Consider the following 25435-nt stretch of genomic DNA (forward strand, 5'->3'; position numbering starts at 1 on the left):
ATAGGTCTATAGTTTTGCGCATCTGCTCGACGACCCTTCTTGAAGACTGGGACTATCTGTGCTCTTTTCCAATCATTTGGAACCCTCCGTTCCTCTAGAGACTTGCGGTACACGGCTGTTAGAAGGGGGGCAAGTTCTTTCGCGTACTCTGTGTAGAATCGAATTGGTATCCCGTCAGGTCCAGTGGACTTTCCTCTATTGAGTGATTCCAGTTGCTTTTCTATTCCTTGGACACTTATTTCGATGTCAGCCATTTTTTCGTTTGTGCGAGGATTTAGAGAAGGAACTGCAGTGCGGTCTTCCTCTGTGAAACAGCTTTGGAAAAAGGTGTTTAGTATTTCAGCTTTACGCGTGTCATCCTCTGTTTCAATGCCATCATCATCCCGTAGTGTCTGGATATGCTGTTTCGAGCCACTTACTGATTTAACATAAGACCAGAACTTCCTAGGATTTTCTGTCAAGTCGGTACATAGAATTTTACTTTCGAATTCAATGAACGCTTCACGCATAGCCCTCCTTACGCTAACTTTGACATCGTTTAGCTTCTGTTTGTCTGAGAGGTTTTGGCTGCGTTTAAACTTGGAGTGGAGCTCTCTTTGCTTTCGCAGTAGTTTCCTAACTTTGTTGTTGTACCACGGTGGATTTTTCCCGTCCCTCACAGTTTTACTTGGCACGTACCTGTCTAAAACGCATTTTACGATTGCCTTGAACTTTTTCCATAAACACTCAACATTGTCAGTGTCGGAACAGAAATTTTCGTTTTGATCTGTTAGGTAGTCTGAAATCTGCCTTCTATTACTCTTGCTAAACAGATAAACCTTCCTCCCTTTTTTTATATTCCTATTAACTTCCATATTCAGGGATGCTGCAATGGCCTTATGATCACTGATTCCCTGTTCTGTACATACAGAGTCAAAAAGTTCGGGTCTGTTTGTTATCAGTAGGTCCAAGATGTTATCTCCACGAGTCGGTTCTCTGTTTAATTGCTCGAGGTAATTTTCGGATAGTGCACTCAGTATAATGTCACTCGATGCTCTGTCCCTACCACCCGTCCTAAACATCTGAGTGTCCCAGTCTATATCTGGTAAACTGAAATCTCCACCTAAGACTATAACATGCTGAGAAAATTTATGTGAAATGTATTCCAAATTTTCTCTCAGTTGTTCTGCCACTAATGCTGCTGAGTCGGGAGGTCGGTAAAAGGAGCCAATTATTAACCTAGTTCGGTTGTTTAGTGTAACCTCCACCCATAATAATTCACAGGAACTATCCACTTCTACTTCACTACAGGATAAACTACTACTAACAGCGACGAACACTCCACCACCGGTTGCATGCAATCTATCCTTTCTAAACACCGTCTGTACCTTTGTAAAAATTTCGGCAGAATTTATCTCTGGCTTAAGCCAGCTTTCTGTACCTATAACGATTTCAGCTTCGGTGCTTTCTATCAGCGCTTGAAGTTCCGGTACTTTGCCAACGCAGCTTCGACAGTTGACAATTACAATACCGATTGCTGCTTGGTCCCCGCATGTCCTGACTTTGCCCCGCACCCGTTGAGGCTGTTGCCCTTTCTGTACTTGCCCAAGGCCATATAACCTAAAAAACCGCCCAGCCCACGCCACACAACCCCTGCTACCCGTGTAGCCGCTTGTTGCGTGTAGTGGACTCCTGACCTATCCAGCGGAACCCGAAACCCCACCACCCTATGGCGCAAGTCGAGGAATCTGCAGCCCACACGGTCGCAGAACCGTCTCAGCCTCTGATTCAGACCCTCCACTCGGCTCTGTACCAAAGGTCCGCAGTCAGTCCTGTCGACGATGCTGCAGATGGTGAGCTCTGCTTTCATCCCACTAGCGAGACTGGCAGTCTTCACCAAATCAGATAGCCGCCAGAAGCCAGAGAGGATTTCCTCCGATCCATAGCAACACACATCATTGGTGCCGACATGAGCGACCACCTGCAGATGGGTGCACCCTGTACCCTTCATGGCATCCGGAAGGACCCTTTCCACATCTGGAATGACTCCCCCTGGTATGCACACGGAGTGCACATTGGTTTTCTTCCCCTCTCTTGCTGCCATTTCCCTAAGGGGCCCCATTACGCGCCTGACGTTGGAGCTCCCAACTACCAGTAAGCCCACCCTCTGCGACTGCCCGGATCTTGCAGACTGAGGGGCAACCTCTGGAACAGGACAAGCAGCCATGTCAGGCCGAAGATCAGTATCAGCCTGAGACAGAGCCTGAAACCGGTTCGTCAGACAAACTGGAGAGGCTTTCCGTTCAGCTCTCCGGAATGTCTTTCGCCCCCTGCCACACCTTGAAACGACCTCCCACTCTACCACAGGTGAGGGATCAGCCTCAATGCGGGCAGTATCCCGGGCAACCACAGTCGTAGTCCGATCAGGGGATGCGTGGAACGAGCTGGCCGTCCCCGACAAACCCCCATCCGGTCCCCCACAGTGATGCCCATTGGCAACAGCCTCAAGCTGTGTGACCGAAGCCAACACTGCCTGAAGCTGGGAGCGAAGGGATGCCAACTCAGCCTGCATCCGAACACAGCAGTTACAGTCCCTATCCATGCTGAAAACTGTTTTGCAAAGAACGTCTGAACTAATCTACAGAGAGCGCAAACAAATCGACAAAATTTAAACGGTTATTAAAATACAAGATTGCCTAGTAAATGCAGTAATGCTGCTACTTGCGCACTGCTGACACTGCTCGGCGGCGGAAGGAGACTACGCGAATTTACACTATTCAGGTACTAAAACGCGACGCTACAACTCTCAAATACTATAATACGCCCGAAATTTATGAATTAAACAATGCAAGTACCAAAAACACGCAAAGAAATTAAGAATTAAACTATGTAACAAATGAGTGAGCTAGGAGTATACGACTTGCTGCTGCAGCTGCTTATCCAACGGCGGCAGGGAGCACACTGACTGCGACCAACCGACACTGGCCGTTCAAAACAAAACAGTAGACAAACGACTACGCGAATTTACACTATTCAGGTACTAAAACGCGATGCTACAACTCTCAAATACTATAATACGCCCGAAATTTATGAATTAAACAATGCAATTACCAAAAACACGCAAAGAAATTAAGAATTAAACTATGTAACAAATGAGTGAACTAGGAGTATACGACTTGCTGCTGCAGCTGCTTATCCAACGGCGGCAGGGAGCATTTACACAAGCATCAAGACTTTACAAGCAGCTTGAAGCTTGATCGAATTTCAATTATGCATGCTTGTGCAAGCTTTCAAGTGTGAGCATGATTGAGCGTGTTTACTCTTACATTACATTCTCTGCGAAGGTTGTATTGTAATGTAGGACACAATCATAGAATGCAGTATTACATGGAAAAAAGTGAGAATAAAAATAGTAAGATTGTGAGACAGGTTCCGTAGTGTGTCTACTGTGAATAGTTAATATGGGAATAATATTTTTGTTCATTTAAGGGTAGGTACTAGTGAAATTTCAACCAACTCATTAAAAAAAAGAAAAGAAAGAAAGAAAGAAAAGCCGGGGGCTGAAAATTGTTTCATAACATATCTTGGCATGCTGAATTCGGTAGGGGTAAACTCAATTTCAGAACAAATTTTTTCCATCACTTTTGAATTTTAGATTGTTGCAAAAATCAATATTTTTTTCAAACCCATAAGTGGGGTTTTGTTTATCGTGGAATGTATTCACAAAAATGTATGGAGCCCAAAATTTTTTACATTGACAAGTACACTTTAATTTCAGCCATTATGATTTTTTTCCCAACTCTATATACATGTGAAAAGTGTAGATAAATTATAAAAATATTGTTTTTATAATATGCAACAAGAACTGAGAGTATAATAGATGTATTATATCACATGTGCACCGTACCTATGAATAATACACAGTTACATCAAAACAGCGTGGCACCATAGCTTACACCATCATGTTGAAGTATAGCTTCTACTCTTTGATGTTTGACAAAATCAATTTTTTGGCGAATTTATTTGTATTTTTCTGAATTTTTCACTTCATCTTGCTGCAGTCCTTTTTTACTGATGCTTGTGCTGTTTGATAAGCATATTTGAGTCCTAGTTTTGTCATTATTTCTGAAATAACTCTGTGAGAACCAACACTGTATTTAGAAACAGTGATAGAAGCCACTACTTTTGCTCTCTTTGCTGAAACATGTGTGTCTTTGGGCCGAGTATTCCATATAATGCTGTGTAAACTCTCATTAGCATTTTGTGTTAGACATTAAACACACCATGTTAGTAGTGATTCATCAGTCAAACGAGTATAAAGAGGCAGTATTTTATCCAAACAAAAGTTCATTTATTGGTGGTTTAATATTAGAAGCTTTGAGACCCAGGCTCAGTATCTTTTGCCAATGCTGACTGATAAAAAACAACGACCCTGAAAAAAGTATAAGTTGTAAATGTGTCCTATATAAATTTTGCTGTATAAATATTCAAAATAAAATTGAGGTATATGTGAAGTAGATATGTATACACATCTGTGTATGTACAAGAGATTTTGTGTAGACATACAATAACTTTTTCGAACATGAGTCAAACATTCTTCCTTTTGTATCTTGTGATTATCTCCATAAATATTCAATGAGGTGGTTTGATTGAAAGCTTTAAGATCTCCACATGAAAGCTGTTTGGTATACAGAAGAGCCCCAGTAATTCGAGCTAATTGGGGCTGAATGTACCTTGGTGAATTACAAAAAAAACTTGGACAGTACAGAAATATCAGTAAATCAATGGGTGAATCATGAATAAATGTTTTATGAGCACAATAATAATTAAAAATTAAATAAAAACAATATAGTAGATACCTGTGTTGTAGGTGCATATATGACCACACATTTCCAAGTTGTAGAAATATAAGTTACATTTTAAAGAAATTGTCCCTAGACCCCTAGACCTTTGTTTTAAAATAGAAAACCCCCTCCCCCCCTCTTTTTTTTAGCGGAAGTGACATGCCATTTTCTATGGAACATAGTGTCTGTTGGAATAGCTACCGCTTGCTGCCTGCTCAGTATAAAGCAATGCAATGTCTAGTGCTGTAGTGCTGCCAAACCCTTGGTGTGGGCGGTCACTAGTACAATTTCTTCAGGCAGTTCCTTTTGTCGTCACTGTCTTCAGTGGGTGCACTAACCATTCAACAATTCCAATATTGGTCACTTCAAACTGTTCATCATCCATTCTGAAACCTCACTCTCATTCACATTTTCACATCCAGCAAGCATTTTCATCAGTTCTGCCAATGTTAAATCATCTTTGTCTGTTCTGTAGGTATCTGTTTCATTCTATAAAATCCGGTTCCAAGACATTTTTAGTGTCTCCGCATTTATTATTTCAGATCATGAATCAGCTATCCAGTAAACTACGTCTTTTGTTGTAGCTTTTTTTTTTTTTTGATGGCTCTTTCACCCCTTCTGTTGTTTGAAGAAGCATCTGAAGCAAACAACAATGGATCTCCCCCCCCCCCCCCCCCCCCAAGCATTGTAAAACAGGCCCATAAGGTGTATTAAACTCATCATGTTTAGAGGTAAGAACAATGGGCTAATATCGTCACACTACAGTTCTTCCTTATCAGGGTGTGAACCAGCACTGTCAAGCATTAAGATTGCTTTGGAAGGTAAGCACTTTTTCTTATCTTTTGGTCTTTGGATTCAGTCTCAGAAACTGACATACAGCCAGGAGAGCAGTGTGCTGACCAAATGCCCCTCCATATCCGCATCCAGTGATGCCTATGAGCTGAGGATGGCACGGCGGCCAGTCAGTACTGTTGGGTCCTCATGTCCTGTTTGGTAGGAGTTTCATTTTCGTTGGTCTCTGGAACAAAATCTTGGAAAAATCACTTCTTAAAATTATTTTTGTCCATACAAGCAGATTTTTGGTATACATATGTAGCAGACAGTGCAGACACAGTGATATTTTTTAAAGTTCTTGGCTTAGCAGACTTCTCTGTTACCAGCAGCATCAGTTTATGGCCTCCACTTGCATTCGATGCAGCAAGAACTGTTAGCCTCTCTACATTTTTCGAAGCCTGGGACAGCCTTTTCTTTATTTGAGGCTAGAGTTTTAGATGGAAGCATTTTATAATTTAGTCCTGTTTCATCACAGTTATACAGTTGATCAAGAGTAAGATTTTCTGCTTGTATAATTTTTCTTAATTTCTCACAAAATTATGTAACAGTTCGAGAATCCACAGAAAGTTATTCACCACGTATATCAAGCTGCCTTATGCCGTATCGCTTCTTCCACCTATCCAACCATCCTGAACTTGCAGTAAAATGATCCTCACTTTCATTTAACTCGTTTCTAAAAAATATATAGCTTTATCTTGCAGAATATGGCATGAAATTGGATTTTCTTTTTGTATTTGTGGAGTAAACAAAACAAACAAAGCTTTAATCATTTTTTCATGCTCGGATTTCTTCATTGATTTCCATTCAAATGGCAAAATAGAACACGTGTTTGTTGAAAACTTATCAATTTTGTCTCTGTTTCTATGCTAATTTCCAACTGTCACTCCACCGATTCCATAATCAGCAGCAAGTTTTTTTTTTAATGTTTCTCCTTTCTCTAGTCTTTTCAAAGCCTCCAATTTCACATTCATTGACACAAATTTTCTCTTACTCCTACCATTCATTGTAATGTATGAATTAAAACATTTAGAAACACATAGTTGCATATGTACAGTACACTGCACATACATACAACACTTTAAAATTAACATTACACAGTTGGGCTTACTACAATACAGATGTTACTACACAATAAAGTACAGTACATACAACAATTGTCAGCCAGTGTTGTAAAATGTGTACTGTATTATTACTTAGGTTTACTGTATTTTAATGACAACAATAGGTGTAACAATAAAGATGACGTGCACTGTACAACTGATGGTCAGGTGGTCCCAGTTAGGGAAGGGTTGACAAAGAAAAAGCAAATGCACTCCTTGAAGATGACTGGGTGTTGTGTGCTGTTCTTAGGTTAGTGAGGTTTAAGTAGTTCTAAGTTCTAGGGGACTGATGACCATAGATGTTAAGTCCCATACAGAGCCCCCCCACCCCCCCCCCCCCCTCCCTCACTCCTTGAAACTTGATACCTGTCCATCTGTAATAGAAATGCACTAGCAGTCTGAGGCCAAGGTTATTTCTGTGCATTACGAATGAAAACCCTAAGTGGGACAGTTTTACTGGTACTGTACATGGAAAATTGAAAGAAAGTTTAAAATGTGCCACATTTGAAAGTGCATAAAGCATACATGTAGACAACGTATGAAAACAGGTTTTTACTCTAGTTTTATGTAAAATTTTAATTTTCTTAAGAGCAGCTGGAATTACACGGAATCTCTAAATACCAGGGCTCGAATTATCAGGGCTCTACTGTATCGAAATCCATTGCTTTTGGATCGTTACCATATTTTTTCAGCGTTCGTAGATTCGGTAGGATCCCGAACTATTCATGGAACTTTGAGTAGTGTGCCCTTCCAACCAAAAACGAAATTCTGATGAATATCACCTAATTGAGTCACATAGCCATGCCAATTTGACAAACTTTGTTACACTGTCAAAATCAACAATGTATCCTGTGATAAAATCAATAATGCTACCAAACCAACTCTGATTGGCCATGAACCATCGAACTCATGCCTAAATCTATATTGTCATCTGAACTTTGCAGTAATGTATCATTGTTGCCAATATTATCATTACTATACTCACAGTCATAACGTACTTGCAAATGTCCTCACAATCATTATCAGTAGGCTCATTATCAGATTCCAATTTCATTTTCCTCAGTATCATTATGAACAAGCTCATTCTTATAATCCAGTTCTGAATCTTCATCAGACTCACTTTCAATAATGTTGCAATCACCATCCAATTCTGACCTTTTGTATATATTTTTTACTATTACCCGACATTCATCAAAAATGTCATTTGAAGATTCAAACAGCAGTTTCTATCCATCACACATGTTCTTGAAAAGTATCACAGGAGAAAGATTGCATATTCATAATCATCAAAGACTGTTGAATGCTCGAATATCCTCTTCCTGCATATGTAAATGCCAAACACAGATGTGTATTTACATCAAAAGGGGCTCTACTTGCATTTTGTTTGAAACATTGTCTTGATTTATAATTTAGCGTGACTCTACATGAAAACTTCCAACACGTTGGATCAAAGTCAAAATTCAAGGAACTTTGGTCGTACTCAGTGCACTTCATTTCTAACAGTAATGATGATAACGGGGGAAAATAAGTAGTATAGACTCTGATTCATCTGTCTTTACTTCAGTGTTTTTTCATTGCTAGTACTAGCAACATAATTTTTTCCATCCTATTCCTTGCAATACTGTCAAATTTCATTTATGTATGTATGTTTTTCTGATGCAATTTATTTTCATTGACATTTTCACTGCTGTCACTGACACTTTCATTTTCTTCGCTTTTCATGTTTTTTATCTCTTTGTCACTGTCTCACTACAATTTAATAACTGTCTCTTATGCTGAGGCATGTTTGATATTGTCATGTTGAAGAAGGTGTAATTAGATGAATGACTAACTCATACTTCACTTAACGAATGTGAAGATCGAGACGAGGTCACCAGGCTGGGAGATAACAGGGTGGTGGCTCACGTCATACCTTCGGTGATCGTTTTCTTGAGCCTGCAGCGTGCGGAGTTAAGCTAACTGCTAAGCTTCCTCAGCTCTTGTTAACACCTGGCTGATGTAGTCGTCGTCCATGTCATCAAGATGTAACGTAAACACAGTGTCCATCGTCATAGTCGCCTCACACCCCTGCACCAGGAAAAATGGAGTAAATCCTGTGGTGTCTTGTTTGCCAGTGTTGTAGGCAAACGTCACAAAAGGCAGCACCTCATCCAAGTTGCTCTGCTCAACATTGACTAACATTAATGGCATGTCGGCCAGTCGCCATGTGACGAGTAATTTTGCACCGACTGTTTATCTCTGTCACAAGATTCAATTGAAAAACTTTCCCTCGATCTGTAATTAACGACCTTGGGGCACCGTGTTTTAATACAATGTCTTCCACGATGAATTTGGCTACCACAGATGCTACGGTTGCTTTCACAGCTTTTGTGATGGCATAGCGTGTCAGATAATCAGTGCAAACAATAATCCATCTATTGCCACTAGCAGATGTTGGAAATCGTCCGAGGAGGTCAAACCCAACACGGTGGAAAGGTGTTTTGGTTGGTGGAATTGGTATAAGTTGGCCAGGTGGTTTCTGAGGAACTGCCTTTCTCTTCTGGTACTCTTAGCAGTGCAACACATAGTGATAGACACTCCTAAATAAACCTGGCCAGAAAAATCTCTTGTGGACTCTATCGTATGTCTTAATAAATCCTAAATGTCTGGCCTCAGGTGTGTCATGGAATTTCTGTAGAAAATCTAAACGGATGTGTTTAGGAATCACTGGTAACCACCTCTTTCCAAAGAGATCAAAGTTTTTCTTGCAAAGTAATCCATTAACTACCTTAAATTGTCCTTTCACATCCTCTGACCAATTTAAGGCAATCATAATTTGAGATATCTTAGTGTCCTTCTTCAGCAGAGAGATCCTTCTGCCACACACCGTCAGGTGGCTTGTGGAGTATGGATGTAGATGTAGATGTAGAGATCCTGGAGTGCAGCTAGACAGTCATTATCTTCATCAGTCTTGATGGTCTTGCACGAGGTTTCTTGAGAGACAGTCTGCATCTTGGTGTTTTCTTCCACTTTTGTACACTATGGTAATGTCGTACTCTTGAAAACATGGTGCTCACTTGTCGAGTTGTACTGTTGGATCCTTAAGACCTGTCAACCAACAAAGTGAATGATGGTCTGTAACAACTGTGAATGGCCTTCCATAGAGAAACTTGCACATGGCCCAGATCACAGCAAGACATTCTGTTTCTGTAGTTGAGTACTTTCTCTCAGCTTTTGTAAGTGTTCTAGAAGCAGAGGCTATAACCTTCTCTTTTCCATCCAAAATTTGCACCAGAACAGCACCGATCCCATACCAACTGGCATCTGTGTGTAGTTGTGTAGGTGCTCTCTCATCATACAGACCAAGTACAGGGTAAGTCGTCAGAGCTTTTCGCAGCACATGGAAAGAATTTTCTTGAGCACCACTCCAGATAAATTTAGCATTGGCTTTTAACAACTCTTGAAGTGGTTTGGCTTTGATAGAAAAGTGTTTGTTAAAAGGACAGTAATAAGAACATAATCCGAGGAAGCTTCTCGCATCTCTAATACTTTTAGGAATAGGAAATCCCGTTATAGATCTCACCTTTTCTGGGTCTGGCCGCACACCTCTGTTTGACACAAGGTGTCCAAGTATTTTTATTTCTTTTGCTCCATAGAGACTCTTTCTTGGATTAAGTTTCAGTCCGTCTTGTTGGAGACTCTTAAAAACGGCCCTCAGTCTTTTTATATGTTCATCAAATGTCTCAGAGAACAGTATAATGTCATCTAAATAACAAAGATACATCATCCACTTCAGGTACCTTGGAAGATTATCCATCATCTGTTCAAAAGTTGCTTGTGCGTTACACAAACCAAATGGCATTACCTTAAAACTCTTACAGGCCCTCAGGGGCGATGAATGCAGTTTTCTCACGATCAGCCTCATCTACTTCGATTTGCCAGTATCCCAAGTACACATCCATGGTTGAGAAAAACATAGCCCCCTTCAGACAATCTAGTGTATCGTCAATTTGTGGAAGGGGGTAAACCTCCTTTTTAGTTATCTTATTAAGCTTTCTGCAATCAACACAAAAGTACCAGCTGCCATCCTTCTTCCTGACGAGGACCACTGGTGACAACCATGGACTCTGTAAAGGCTGAATGATGTCATTCTTCATCATTTTCTCTACCTCGTCGCGAAATATTTGATGTTCCGTTGCTGACACATGGTATGTTCTCTGGCTTATTGGTTAAATGTCTCCAGTGCTAATCCGGTGCTTTACCGTTGATTTGTCTAATTTACTCTTCACTTGTGGATTGAAGCATTCAGAGAACTCTTGAAGAATGGCAAGTAGCTTCTTCTGTTGTTCCTTAGTGAAATTTGGTGATAGTTGAGCTAGAAGATCTTGTCTTGTAGTGGTAGCGCTAATTTCTCCCACAGACTCAGCATGGGAGGTTTCTATGACGCTCAGTTGTTTGCTACGCACATGCATCTGTCCACAATTTCACCAAATACATTCTTAAATGAGACAACAGAGGCTGGGATAGCCAAGTTATTCTTCAGTGGTATGCTTCTCTTACATTCCACTTCAAGATCCATGGGTTGATGCATGGCGTGACACATGACAGTTACCTTTCTAGCGCTGACTGCATTAATGATCACTTCATCCAGCACACACAGTCTCCACACACTCGGATGCGCATCTTCTTGTCCACAGTATCTCATCTCGTCTAGCATAATCTTCGAGCGACCACAATCTATAAATGCCTGAGAAACTTTCAGAAAGTCCCATCTGAGAATGACGTCATGACTACACTCTTGTAAGACGATGAATTCGAAGGTTTTGCATATTTCCCATTAGCCACCTTCAGCAGAGATGTTTTGTTGTCGAATATGATTTTCTGCAACTGGCGGCGGTACTTCTCCGAAATGACTGAATATCGTGCTCCAGAGTCCACAAGAGCTTGGGTTGGTCAGCCATCCATGAGGAATCAACATAATTTCCTATGATTTTTGAAGTGATCGACAGCGTAGTATTTTTCTCTTCGGCGGCGCACCTCTAAGGGAGGTTGCACCCTTTAGTTTTCCAGGTTGCGGTGGCTAGGTGATTGGCTGGAGCTTCTAAATGGCGATGGAGACGTTGATCAGTGTGTTGGGGAGTGTCCTCTCCAGCGGCTAGCTTGCGGCTATGGTCACCTACATCGTCCTGCACCCACATCTTCGTCGTCCCAGAGTTGGTGTCAGCTAAGATCGGTCTGCTGTCTTCTGGCATGGGCATCATCAAATATCTGCTGCCTTTTGCGACACTAGCGCGCCACATGTCCCAGTCGTCCACAGTGGAAACATACTGGTTGGTTATCCTGGGTCCTCCAGACATCAGTCTTTCTTGGTGCCCAAACAGGTTCCTCATGCGGCATTGTAGGAACGTAATTCCATCTGGGTCTTCAGTTTTTCACCATTTTAAAGGGAAATGAAGGTTGAGAGATTGGGTTCAGTGTCTGTTCCAATTCCTCCCTTGTGACCTTTTGAAGCATCTCGGTTTTTTGCTCGCTGTGCAATCCAAGTGCCTTCTGAACTTCCGCTCTCACCATCTGATGAAGAACACTTGTGAAATCAGTTGCTTCCTCCATCACAGACATCGATATGACATTTGGAAGCCGTTCAAACTTCTTGCGTGTAATTCTTTTTTGATGCATTGTCTCGATATACTGGCACTATTTTATGAACTCGTCTGCTGTCGAAACCTCCTTCAGGAGTAGGGCTTGATATATGTCCTCAGCAATACCCTTCATGAGCTGTGCAACCTTTTCTTCCTCCTTCATTCTAGGATCCACTATTTTACACAGTTCCAAGACGTCTTCAATGTAGTATGCTGTAGTTTCTCCTGGACGCTGTGCCCTGCACTTTAATTTATCTTCAGCCTTGCACTTCTGTCATCGTGTGTCACCTAAATACTTGCACCTGTAATACTTCCCAGCTTGTGAACTACTCGTCGTCGTCCTCATACAATTGCTTGGCAGTGCCCTCCAAGTAGAAAAATACGTTAGCCAAACACTAGTCTTGTGCATAATAGATCGCGACGGAACGTTCAGTTTAGTTCGCGGTTCCGTCGCGAACTAGGTCACTCTTTTAGTTCGTTAGCTCCCATCTCGATTTCCAGAAAGACAGCTCGCTCGCTTTGCTACCGCTACTGCACACGCTCTTTTATTCGTTATGCTAGTCTTTGAAACAATGACCAGTGTTGCCAATGCCTATATTATTACAGTTTTATATCGAGTAATTAGACTTCGAAATGGCAAATAAACCAGTTATTTACACAAATGGGTAAAATGAAGTAGTCAACTACTTTACTTTACATACAGTGCACTAGTAGTATTTTAATTTGAAAATATATATATTTGTTTATTTATTTATTAGTTCATTGTAGGAATATTACTTACAGAATATGTTAAATGCGTTTTTTTGTGAATAATAATACACTTTCATGAATAATCGACTTTTTTAAAGTTTTGGAAATAACCAACAAAAAATATTTCTGCTTTAGGTACAGGTTAAGTATTATATGGCACAAACAATAATACCTTTATCATTAACAGAAGAAATACTAACACTTATAATTTGTTACCAAACAATTAGACATAGAAAAAATAACTATGACCCCTGAGTGAGATCGTATTCTAAAGCATTCTTTATGTGCTTTGCATTATCATTCTTTAAATAATCAGTTTTCTAATTTTCAAGTGAAATATTACAAAAATTTACATATTATTATGTAAAAACATTAATTTGGAAACTTTGTTCATTGATAACAGTGTTCTTCGTTCATTAAGGATTTGTCCCGTCACCGAAAAAACACGTTCTCAGGGCACTGATGTCGCTACTATGCAAAATCTCTTTAACACATATGCATAGACATGAGGATATAACTGACGACGCTCGTGCCACCACTCAAGTGGATCTTTTTTTCGATCTAAATACTCTTCATTGAGGTATTTATCGAGTTCGCGAATACCAGCAGCAAGTTGGTTATCTGGTCTAGTGATTTTTCTTATTTCTTGGTCATACTCGTCCCATATAGAGTCTTTTTTATTTTCATTACTGCTGCTACTAGAACAAGACGCCGAAGGGTCGCTAGCAGTAGGATCAGCCACTAAAATATCTCGATTCTCCCTTTGAAGTAACTGCACTCTGCCAACTTTATTTTTGAGGCATTGTATTGCAACTTCACAAGCTTTTTGATTTCTAAATCCTCTCTGTCTAAATCAGGGATCCAGAATAGTACACTCAGCATATAGAATGTTGCACGTGATTTTTTTAAAAGCCTACTGCGGGCTCTCGCTCCGTCTCGCTATTGTCAGTCAGTCTTCGGAAAAGAGCGAACGAACTAAGTAGCGAGGTTATCCTTGAAATAGTTCACATAGTTCGGCTGTGGGAGTGCTCTTCCGAACTAGTTCGTTCGCGGACTACACAAGACTACCAAACACCCAGTGTCATCCCATTTGTTAAATTTGGCTATATGCTCATATACCTTCAGCCACTTGTTTGGATCTTGGCCATCGTGACCAGAGAACCTGGAAGGATGTCTCATGTGGCGGCACACAGTTGCTGTCATCGTAATGTCCTCTTCTTCTTCTGTCTCTGGTAGATTGCGAACTGTTGAATATAGCTCAAACTCGGGTTTCTCGCCACGCAAACAGCGCTTCTGTCGTGGCCTGATGGGAGCCACTGTGTCGTCGATAATGTGTGCTATCACAAGTTCCAATACCCGGCGCCTCCACCAGAATAATGTCACATAGAAGAAGGTGTAATTAAATGAATGACGAACACGAAAGTCACTTAACAAAGGTTTATTCAGCACTTGCACATACAAGAGTGCGGATCGAACTGCCTCCGACCAGAACCCATACAGTATATACACGGCTACAGAACATTCCAGTACAATGATTCTTGACATTTGTGGATTCTTCTAGGATGTACTCAAACCGAATACAGAAATTAAAATTGTACAGCCCGGGTGAGTTTTGAACTCGTGACTCTCCATGCAACAGTTTAGCATCATAACCACTACACGACGGTGCTACTCAGCTTCTCCTGCGACATTATTACTAGTTACTGGCATTTCATCATATCAAAAAATGTGTAAATAGGGTGATGAGGTAGTGCACACAAACATTCGACCTCCAATCTGGAAAGCACATTCCCAGCTCTGCTGTATCCTCAACTGTGGGTCATCGTCTATGGGTATAGTTGACCATACAGAATGAAGGTGGGTCTTGGCCACGTGTCGTCCTCTCATAAATTGCTGGGCTTCCATGTGACATTGCAGTTGATAGGCTGTAAGGGCATTGACCACTAGAGAATTTGTATGTATTATTTATTTTCCAGTTCACAATTGAGTCTGCCAAAAATATAAATCTGTCTGTCTGAAGGGGAGGGGGAGGGGGGGGGGGGGGGAGGTTGGTTTCAGATGCGCCTACAAATTAGGCACACATACATACACAATTACATTTGTACATACAGATTATGTACATATTCACATAAAATTAATGTTTCAATTAAATTTCTGCACTGGCCCTATCTAGCTAGTGGTAGAAAGCTAACTATACTTCAGCTTTTTTGAAAAAACCAAAATGGCCACAATAAAAAATACTGCTACTCTGTCACAACCAACAACTCCAATTATGAATCTGAAAAAAAAATGGTTTTAGTTTCAAAACTTAAGAATCTGAAAGTATGAAAAAAATGCTCTAACAAATTAGACTTACCTGCTGAATTCAGCATGCCAAGATATGTTATGAAACAAATTTTCAGCCTCCTGCTATAGTTTTATGACTGGGTTGAAATTTCACTGGTATCTTCCCTTAACTATTCCTTACTCCAAAAATCATGTTTCCTCTCTTTTTTATGTAACATAAGCGGAATGGCTGCCAAGCCAGCACATCATTGTCTGAACTTGAAATTTTCTGGTAAACAAACTCATGCTTGTACAAGCACACTTGAGCTGTGTATAGGCAAAAGGAATTTGTTCTGATTCTTAGTGGTTTGCGTGTGGAGTAGTATTTACATCCAACTGAAGACTCCAGACGGCTAGTACTACTCAGAAGAAATGTATAAATGTATTAGAAAATACAGTAACAGACAATGGACTTTGCTGGACAATTTATTTGTGGCTATTTAAAGAGGGAGGGATTCTTCAGAAAAAAGCCTCATATGTGCAAAAGCACTTGAGAAATCAAGAACAACTACAGAGTTCTACGCCATATTCAGTTATCGTAATGAAATAGTAAGCTGTAAATATATTATGCTCTTTGGTAACGAAGAACTGCACCAGAAAGCATGAATGAATGAACAGCTCAAGTTGCATGTGGAAACAGTTATCTGCCTGAAAGATAGTCCATATGTACGAAACTCGTGCACGAAGTCAGAAGTCAGTAATTTGAACAGAGTATGTAAAAGGAAAGCTATGTGTGGGAGATGAAGTTCACATGCACACTGATCCAATGCAAGTGGTTTCCTCACCCTACATGTACCAGTTGCTCTTACCTTGATTACATAATTGAATGTGTCATATAGCAGAGAGATTTTGATCATCGGGATATCTATTGACAATGTAGTGTATGTCAGCATGCTTGTGTCCCTGGGTTCTTACGTGCCAATGTACCAAGAAAAATGATACATACTTCCCCAGCCGTTACAACAGAAGGGAGTTCTGTTTTGTTTGAATCATTTTCTGTTCTGTGTATGCCTGTTATAGTGCTTTTAGGGCACAGAGGGAATATTAGAACTTGTTACTTCAATTACGCTTTGTCTGTGACTTCAAGATTGCACATACTTCAGCACAAAATACTGTAAATTCATTGGAAGCCAAATCCTGAATATGTAACTGGAGAAAATTACTGATTAGCCTAAAGTGGCCTCTCCTTGATTTGAATCAATTTGTGTATACTTCATTTGTGGTGCTTATCGAAAATATTACAAGGGTGGCTCAAAAAGTAACAAGTCCTCTGTATGAAAAAGTTTATTTATGAGATCAAAGAGATGCACAAAGTTATTGAGTCACATATCATCATGATTGTCCAAGCATTTGTTCTATTGGCGAACAAATCTGGTAAAACTGACATATGAGAAATAATGATCTGGATCTAGGAGCCACTTAACAATGGCCTCCTGAACGTTGACATTGGTTCGGAGGTGGCAACCAGTCAGGTCCTTCTTTTACAGTCTGAAGAGATGAAAACCACATCGTACGAGATCTGGACTGAGAGGAGGATTTTCCAATACAGCCCATCAGAAACAGTGGACCAATTCGTGCATAACTGATTAGATATTTTTGCCCAACAACACAGCACTTTTTGGAAACAATGCCAGTTGTTTCCTCTGAACTGGTTTCTGCATCTGTTCCAGTGTGGCACAGAAAACTGGCAGCATTTGTCGTCACTCTGTGGAAAAGGAAATCAACCAGCAATGCCATGCAAGTTTCAAAATGCTATGACTGTTACTTATGCGGATTCCATTTTTTTTTAACTTCTGAATGCATAAAGACGAGGAGTACCTTCGTGGCACTGATTATTTCTTTGTCTCAGGTGTCACGTCACACACCTGTGTTTTGTCTGCTTCGTCCTGTTATGATATGGTGATGGAACATCCTCTGTCTGATACTGAAGTAGGTATTGAAGAGACAACCCAATTTGCATGGTTTTATTTTCATCAGAGAGTTGCCACAGTACCCTGCAATAACAGGTCTCCCAGTAGTCCAATGTGTTGTGGACAATATCCACTATACCACCAGTGCTGATGTTGAATATATGTGCAATCTGCCTAACATGAATGCGATGATCTGCTTAAATAAATACTTTGACGCGGTACGCATTGTCATTTGAGGTGGATGTGCTTAGTTGCCGTATTCTTTGCTCATCTTGCACATTTATTTTACCTGTACCAAATTCATGGCATGTAATTACACCTGTTTTCATGATGATACATTTGCTACATAAACTTACACTATTTGCCAGTGAATTGTAGCTAAGTACATTTTTAAAACACAAAAACCTTATTACAAATTAGCACTTCAATTGCCAAACATGTATCCTTGAAAGCTTGTATCTAGAAACTGTATTTCAAAGTGTAACAGCATAGCTACTTCCATCTGCTGATGGTGGTTGAAAGCTGTGACTGACTCTATGTGTCTAGATATTGCGGCATTAACCCACTGGGGATCTATTGTGTCCTAACTTCCTGTATCACCCTCATAAAAAATAAGAATTCAGAATTATTTTTTGAGTGCAGTACTTTTTGAATTTAGCTGTAAATCTTTCTGGAGCTCGTAAGGAGACAGTATGATCTGATGTCAGCCATTTCTAAAAGGGAGTTCTTAACATGAGTCCCGAAAGGTTTCATTACTTGCAGATGATTATTAAAGATCTGTTCCATTACTGGTTGAGCTATGGGCTGGTTCACGGGTGTCTGTGGAGTAGAACAAATCTTACAGACTTGTCACTAAGGGTAGGAAAAAATCATATTATTTTATGACCAATTTCAATAATGTTGTCACATTGTAATCACAGTGATTACAATGTGACAACACAGTATTCTGCCATGTCAAAGAGGGCAAAGGGCGGACAGAGGTTCAGGGCTTTCTCTTGCCCTTGGGGAGGGGAAACTGGCCCAAAAACACAGTAGAATCAGCAGTGATCAATGACATGAGGAAGCAAAAGGCAATGGAATTAAAGATAAGATGTGGCCTGTAATTGAAATAGTGTGATGATGGTCTCCATTGACAGAAGATTCTGATCTGTGGGAGGGAAGTGCCAATGGGGAGGTGACCGTGAGAAAAAGATGTAATAACCAATGAATGGATAACATTCTATGAATCAGGGCATGGAATTTCAGCACTTTGATCGTAGTAGGAAAACTAGAAAATCTAAAACTGGAAACACAAAGGCACAGTCTAGATACAGTTGGAGTCAATGAAGTGAAATGGAAAGAAGATTTGGATATAACTGGAAAAATGCCTCTATCAGAGCACAAAAAAGGCTAATAGCCTCCTGTTTTAAAACACTCTGACTGAAGAGTGTGGTACCAGCTGCCTCAGTCTACCTTCATCAGCACCTTTAAAAAATTTTCCCTGAAATATGTATTTGCACTCTTTTTAAGGTGCAGTGCTCATCTCACTCCCACAAGCTCCCCTAACCATAACTCACTCACACCCACTAGTCATACACTGTAAGTTGCTCATACCCATCCGTTCCCAATTGCCCATTCTTACTCATCCAACCAGCCCAATTCGTTGTCATTATCTCTTTGTGTCTCTCTAACTGTAACTGTCTTCTGTCTCATAGCAGAAGTCTCCTTTGTTCTGTCCTACTACTATAGTGTCCTCTCACTGTCATTGTCTTCCTCTTGTTCTCTCTTACTGCTACTGTCTCATTCATATAAATCATTTAGGAATGAAATAAATAGAATGTGCAAAGCAGCCAAGGTGAAATAGATGCAGGAAAAATCTGAAGAAATCGAAAAAGAAATTCTAATATTGGGTACTACAGAGGTTGAATGGCTGCCAGTGGAGATAAACTTGGACACCTAGTAGAGGGCACTGTTGCCATGCTGCATTGTGCTCAAACCAGCTTACCACAAAGCCTGTATATAGGCAGCCACCCACTGCGCAGCCAGTTAGTTCAGTGCTCGTGCTTGATACTTTCGGATCTAGCTTCCCTGTACTAGGCTTGTGTGTTAACTAACTTGCTTGTTCCTCAGTTACTCTCTCTGGTCGCGTCTCAGATTTGTGCCCTTGCTGCTCTTGGCCTTGTTGTCATCATTATGTTGACAGCTTAGTATAGGACGTCATTGTCATCTAGATAGCTTGTCATTGTTGTGGTCTGTTGTTGTGTCCACAGTTTGTCTGTCACATTTCATTGGCCTACCGTTAATTTGGGTTACTCTTTCGCAAGTAGCTCTCCCACCTATTGGCATCCTCCCTTCTCCATTCTTCTGGAATCTCCAATATGTGCACTGATATTTCATTACCCACGTATATAGCATTGGTGGCGGTGAAGAACAGCGTTATTTAGTAGCATGGACAGTCAACTGGTTTGCTTGCTGGAACAGCAGCAGCAGCAGCATTTAATGCTGCTGCAGCAGCTCCAGGTAGACTTGTTACGAAAATTGCTTCAGCTTCAGACGGCCAAACTCGGAGTGCACGAGGCCCAATTTCACCGGGCATCAGCACCTCCCGTCACTGACCCCTCCATACACCGTCCATTGTTTCCATCTTGCAGTGACGCTAAGGAAGACTGGGATGTATACTTGCATCATCTGTAACAAAGTTTCACCATGTTTGTGGCGCTTTGGTTTCACTTTACACTGCTCTTGAATGCAGAAGTGATTTCTCACACACCACATTTATAACAAGAATGTCCATTTTCAGGTGGACACAGTAGCCACCATCTCTTGATCAATCTGGCACTGTATGCATGACTGGGCTCGCCTGAATTGTCTCTGCCCTTGTGATATTTGGTGGCCTACAGGGATAGTTCTATTCTCATTTGTGAGCAGCTCTTGTTCATGGTAGCCTAAAAACGCATTACACGGCTCATTACATTATTTGTTGTTGACCACCCATCAACTACTATCAATTTTGGCCTCAATGCCTTTACACTGTTTGGATTGTATCCACTGCAGTCCCATTTCAGGAACGGAGCGATCTTTGCTCAGTTTTTGCACCTCTGTTCAAGCCAGATATAAGATGCGCCTCAGATTTTCAGCCTCACATCACCCATTGGCTGGACGCACCGCCTCATTTTTACAGTGCCAGGCTCATTCCAGTGGCCATATGTATTGCAGTGAAGCAGGAGCTTGATCATCTCCAGGCTGCTGGAGGTACCGAGCCTGTGAAACGTAGTGCATGGGCCATACCACTCATCATAATCAGGAAGCCCAGTGGTTCCCTGGACTATGCGGGGATTTCAAGGCTACCATCAATGCTCAATTCCTGGCCAAAACATATCCTGTTCATCAGACAGAAAACCTCCTTACCAAACCTGCTGGTGGGGAATACTACTCAGAGACTGATGTTGTGTTCTCCTAATTTTCCAAAGGTATCTGGAACAAGTGATGCAGCACATTACAGCTTGTGTGAACTACCTTGATGATCTCAATGTTACAGGACCCTCCCATCAGGAGCATTTTTGAAACCTCCGCACACTCTTTACAACCTTGTAGGATTACAGGTCTGAATTACCATTTGGAGAAGTGTTGATTTTTTTCAACCGGAAGTGGAGTATTTGGGGTATTGGCTCACCAAAGATGGAATCAGGCCTACTGATTGAAACGTCACTGCTATTGATTCCCTTCCCCTTCTAAGGAACTTAGATGAATTGCAGGTGTTTTTTGGCAAAGTCAACTATTACTCCAAGTTCCTCCCCCAGACAGCCCACATTACACGACACCTCAATCACTTGCATAAGAAAGGAATGCACTACAACTGGATCCCTGCCTTTGTCCAGGCTTTTACCCAGTTAAGAACCATGCTGAAATCCATCCCATGTCTCATGCCTTTTTCCTCCAGATTTCCATTGGTTGTGGTAGCCGACGCATCTGCCTGTGGCAGCAGACATATCTGCCTATGGCATTGGGGCGGTTTTGGTGCACAGGAATGAGGATGGCTCCAAGCAGCCAATTGCATATGCGTCCAAGACGTTGACCCCTGCACAGTACAACTACTCAAGATCAAAAAAGAGGCATTAGCAATAATATTTGCCATTGAAGTATTTCACATCTACCTTTTTGGGGTGAAGTTCTTTCTAATTACAGATCACAAGCCCTTGGTTACATTATTTGGGCCTCGATCGAACCTTCCAGAGTGAATGGCTCAACTGAGTATGTACAATTATACCATCTGGTTTAATCCCATGGCACAAGATTTCGACGCCAATGCCTTGTCACGTCTATCTGCTGGCCCAGACCCTGATTTCAACCAACAGGAGGTCCTCTGTTTCACCATTGATACTGCACGACAACATACATTGGACAGTTTCCCCATTACGGCGGAACATATGGCTGCCGCACCACGGTGTGACACCACCCTGCAGTAGGTCCTATGGTACGTGACCCATGGCTGGTCAACCCACCTCACCTGCTGGATGGCGACTGAACTCAATTCTCAGAAACTCATTTCTCATAGGCTCTCGTTTGTCGATGACATAATTCTCTGAGATACTGAGACTGACACAGTTGTCACAGCTGTGTGGACCCGTTCATATGAGAGTACTGCTGCTTGGATGCTGGTGATGTTAGTAGAGATCCATGGGCAACAAGTCACATCTGTCCAAACACAGAAGGGGCTCATGGCCACCACCAAGACCAGCTCCAGCCTCAAACACAGGTGGCACACACCCAGCCGTACCCTCCACCTTCCGCTGACCACCAGCGCACAGGGTCCGTGCCACAGGTGACTGCTGTTGGCTCTCCACAGGCACACTAGCGCTCCCTTTTGCATTGACAGGGATCAAGGGAACCCTCTGGTGGCCTCACCTCCAGTGATATTGCGATGGACACTGCAGATCACCCTCCCTTCGCACAACTGGCAGTCGAACGGTCCGGGTCTTGACCATACATTCTTTTCACCTCACATGGCATCATCTAGTGCGTTTCTACCCTGTTGTTGTTGTTGTGGTCTTCAGTCCTGAGACTGGTTTGATGCAGCTCTCCATGCCACTCTATCCTGTGCAAGCTTTTTCATCTCCCAGTACCTACTGCAACCTACATCCTTCTGAATCTGCTTAGTGTATTCATCTCTTGGTCTCCCTCTACGATTTTTACCCTCCACGCTGCCCTCCAATACTAAATTGGCGATCCCTTGATGCCTCAGAACATGTCCTACCAACCGATCCCTTCTTCTGGTCAAGTTGTGCCACAAACTTCTCTTCTCCCCAATCCTATTCAATACTTCCTCATTAGTTATGTGATCTACCCATCTAATCTTCAGCATTCTTCTGTAGCACCACATTTCGAAAGCTTCTATTCTCTTCTTGTCCAAACTATTTATCGTCCATGTTTCACTTCCATACATGGCTACACTCCATACGAATACTTTCAGAAATGACTTCCTGACACTTAAATCAATACTGGATGTTAACAAATTTCTCTTCTTCAGAAACACTTTCCTTGTCATTGCCAGCCTACATTTTATATCCTCTCTACTTCGACCATCATGAGTTATTTTGCTCCCCAAATAGCAAAACTCCTTTACTACTTTAAGTGCCTCATTTCCTAATCTAATTCCCTCGGTATCACCCGACTTAATTAGACTACATTCCATTATCCTTGTTTTGCTTTTGTTGATGTTCATCTTATATCCTCCTTTCAAGACACTGTCCATTCCATTCAACTGCTCTTCCAAGTCCTTTGCTGTCTCTGACAGAATTACAATGTCATCGGCGAACCTCAAAGTTTTTATTTCTTCTCCATGAATTTTAATACCTACCCCGTATTTTTCTTTTGTTTCCTTTACTGCTTGCTCAATATACAGATTGAACAACATCTGCCTTTTTTTGGGGAAAAGGGGGGGGGGGGGGCTGTTTAGTGTTGGGTGCCATGGAGATAGAATGCCCGTCAGAAGAGATGGTCATAGATAGCCGGTTAGAGGACACCATGGCCATGCTGTGCTGTGTTTGCATGACAGGAGCGTCACAGTCTCACCACATGAGTATGGCAGCCCACAGGGTTCCACCTGGCCAGTATATAGGCAGCTGCCGAGTGACTGCCTGTCAGTTCAGTTCTCACACTTGATACTTTCAGATCTATCTTCGCTGTACTAGGACTGTTTCATAACTACTTTGCTTGTCAGCCGGTTACTGTTTCTGGTCATGTCTTGGATTTGTGTTGCCACTGCTCTAGGCCCTGTCATATTGGTGGCTTAGCATAGCACCTCATTGTTGTCTAGGTTGTTTGTCCTTGTTCTGGTGTATTCTCTTGTCTGCAGTCTGTCTGTCACATTTCGTTTGCCTGCCGTTAGTTTGGATTAGGCAGCTCTTCCGTCTGGTGGCTTCCTCTGTTCACCATTCTTTAGAAACTCTGATGTGTGCACCAATATGTATAGCACAATTGATGGTCAGAAAGACTTGCTCAGCATTTAGAAAAGTCAAAACAACCTTCAGTGAAATTAAAAGCAAGGGTGGTAACATTAAGAGTGCAATGGAAATTCCATTGCTAAATGCAGAGGAAAGAATGGATAGGTGGAAAGAGTACACTAAAGACTTGTGTGGGGGGAGTACTTGCCTGATGACTTGATAGAAGAAGAAACTGGAGTTTGTAGGAAATACTCAGAAGTCCAGTATTGGAGTCAGAATTTAAAAGAACTGTGGAAAACTTGAGATCATCTAAAGCAGTGGAGATAGACAACATTCCCACAGAATTTCTAATATAATTGAGGGAAGTGGCAACCATACAACTATTGAAGTTTGTGTGTGGAATTTATGAGACTGGTGACTTGCATCAGACTTTTGGTAAAATATCATCCACACAGTTCCAAAGACAATAAGGAGGGCAGATAGTGTCAAAAACTGCCACACAGTCAGCTTAACATCTCTTGTGTCCAAGCTGCTGACAGTAATACATAGAAGAATGGAAAAGAAAACTGAGGGTCTGTTAGGTGATAATCAGTTTGGATTTAGGAGAGTTAATGGTGACAGAGAGGCAGTCATGACTTTGCCCTTGATAGTGGAAGCAAGAGTAAAGGAAAAAACAAGATATTCTCATAGGATTTGTCGATCTAGATAAAGCATTCAACAATGTGAAATGCTGCAAGAGGTTCAAAATCTTGAGAAAAATAGGAGTGAACTACAGGGAAACACACATGATTACAATAGATACAAGAACCAAGGTGGAACAATAAGATAGGAAGACCCAGAATCAATCTGTACATCAAAGAAGCAATGATATAAATTAAGGGAAGGTTAAGAGTGGGATTAAAATTCGCTGATGACATTGCTATCCTCAATGAAAGTGGAGAACAGTTAGAGGAACTGTTGAATGGGATGAATAGTCTAATGAGTAGGGGATATGGATTGAGAGTAAACAGGAAAAAGACAAAAGTAATGAGAAGTACCAAAAATTGAAATAGCGACAAACATCCCAAGTGTTTCAGCAAAGATATAAAGATTTTCTAACTACAAGCAAGTGTTGTCTGACAAGACATTCCTTCACTTTTGAGAACATCTGAATGCTGACTGTCATACACTGTAATTTTTCTATGAGAGCTTTACAACAATTTTCGTACATCTTCAAAGAATGAGATTTCTGAAAGAAAAAATTTGTGATTTTAAATAAATTATACTTTTTTTAATTTATGGGAAAACTTCATATAAAGTTTTTCATAACTCTAGTTCATTCTGCAACCCACTTTACAAATAGTGTGTGGACAAAAAAATGGACACACCAAAAACGCAGCACATTACCATGCATAATATGGTCTAAGAAAACCACTGGCATTCAAAGCAGCTTACAGTTGTCTCAGAACGGGTAGATAGGAGTCCTGTATGTTTTTCAAGTGAATCTTATACTATCTTTCTGCAAAACAGTGGCAGTTTCAGGTGACGATGATGGAGTTAGATAGCGATGGTGCAAACTTCTCTCCAAAGCAGACCATAAACAGTCAGTACTATTGAGATCTGGTTGATTGTGATGATCAGGGGAAATGCCACAATTCATCCTCACACTCACAA

At 41.2% G+C, this 25435-nt stretch overlaps 1 protein-coding gene across 3 annotated transcripts in view; it reads left to right on the top strand.

Annotated features, from left to right (window-relative positions):
• LOC126470218 (ATP-dependent helicase brm) overlaps positions 1-25435 on the top strand; it is a 386916-nt gene that overhangs the window by 284147 nt on the left and 77334 nt on the right. The window lies entirely within an intron of this gene.

This window comes from Schistocerca serialis, chromosome 3 (genome assembly GCF_023864345.2).
Source record: "Schistocerca serialis cubense isolate TAMUIC-IGC-003099 chromosome 3, iqSchSeri2.2, whole genome shotgun sequence".
NCBI classification, from domain to species: Eukaryota; Metazoa; Arthropoda; class Insecta; order Orthoptera; family Acrididae; genus Schistocerca; species Schistocerca serialis.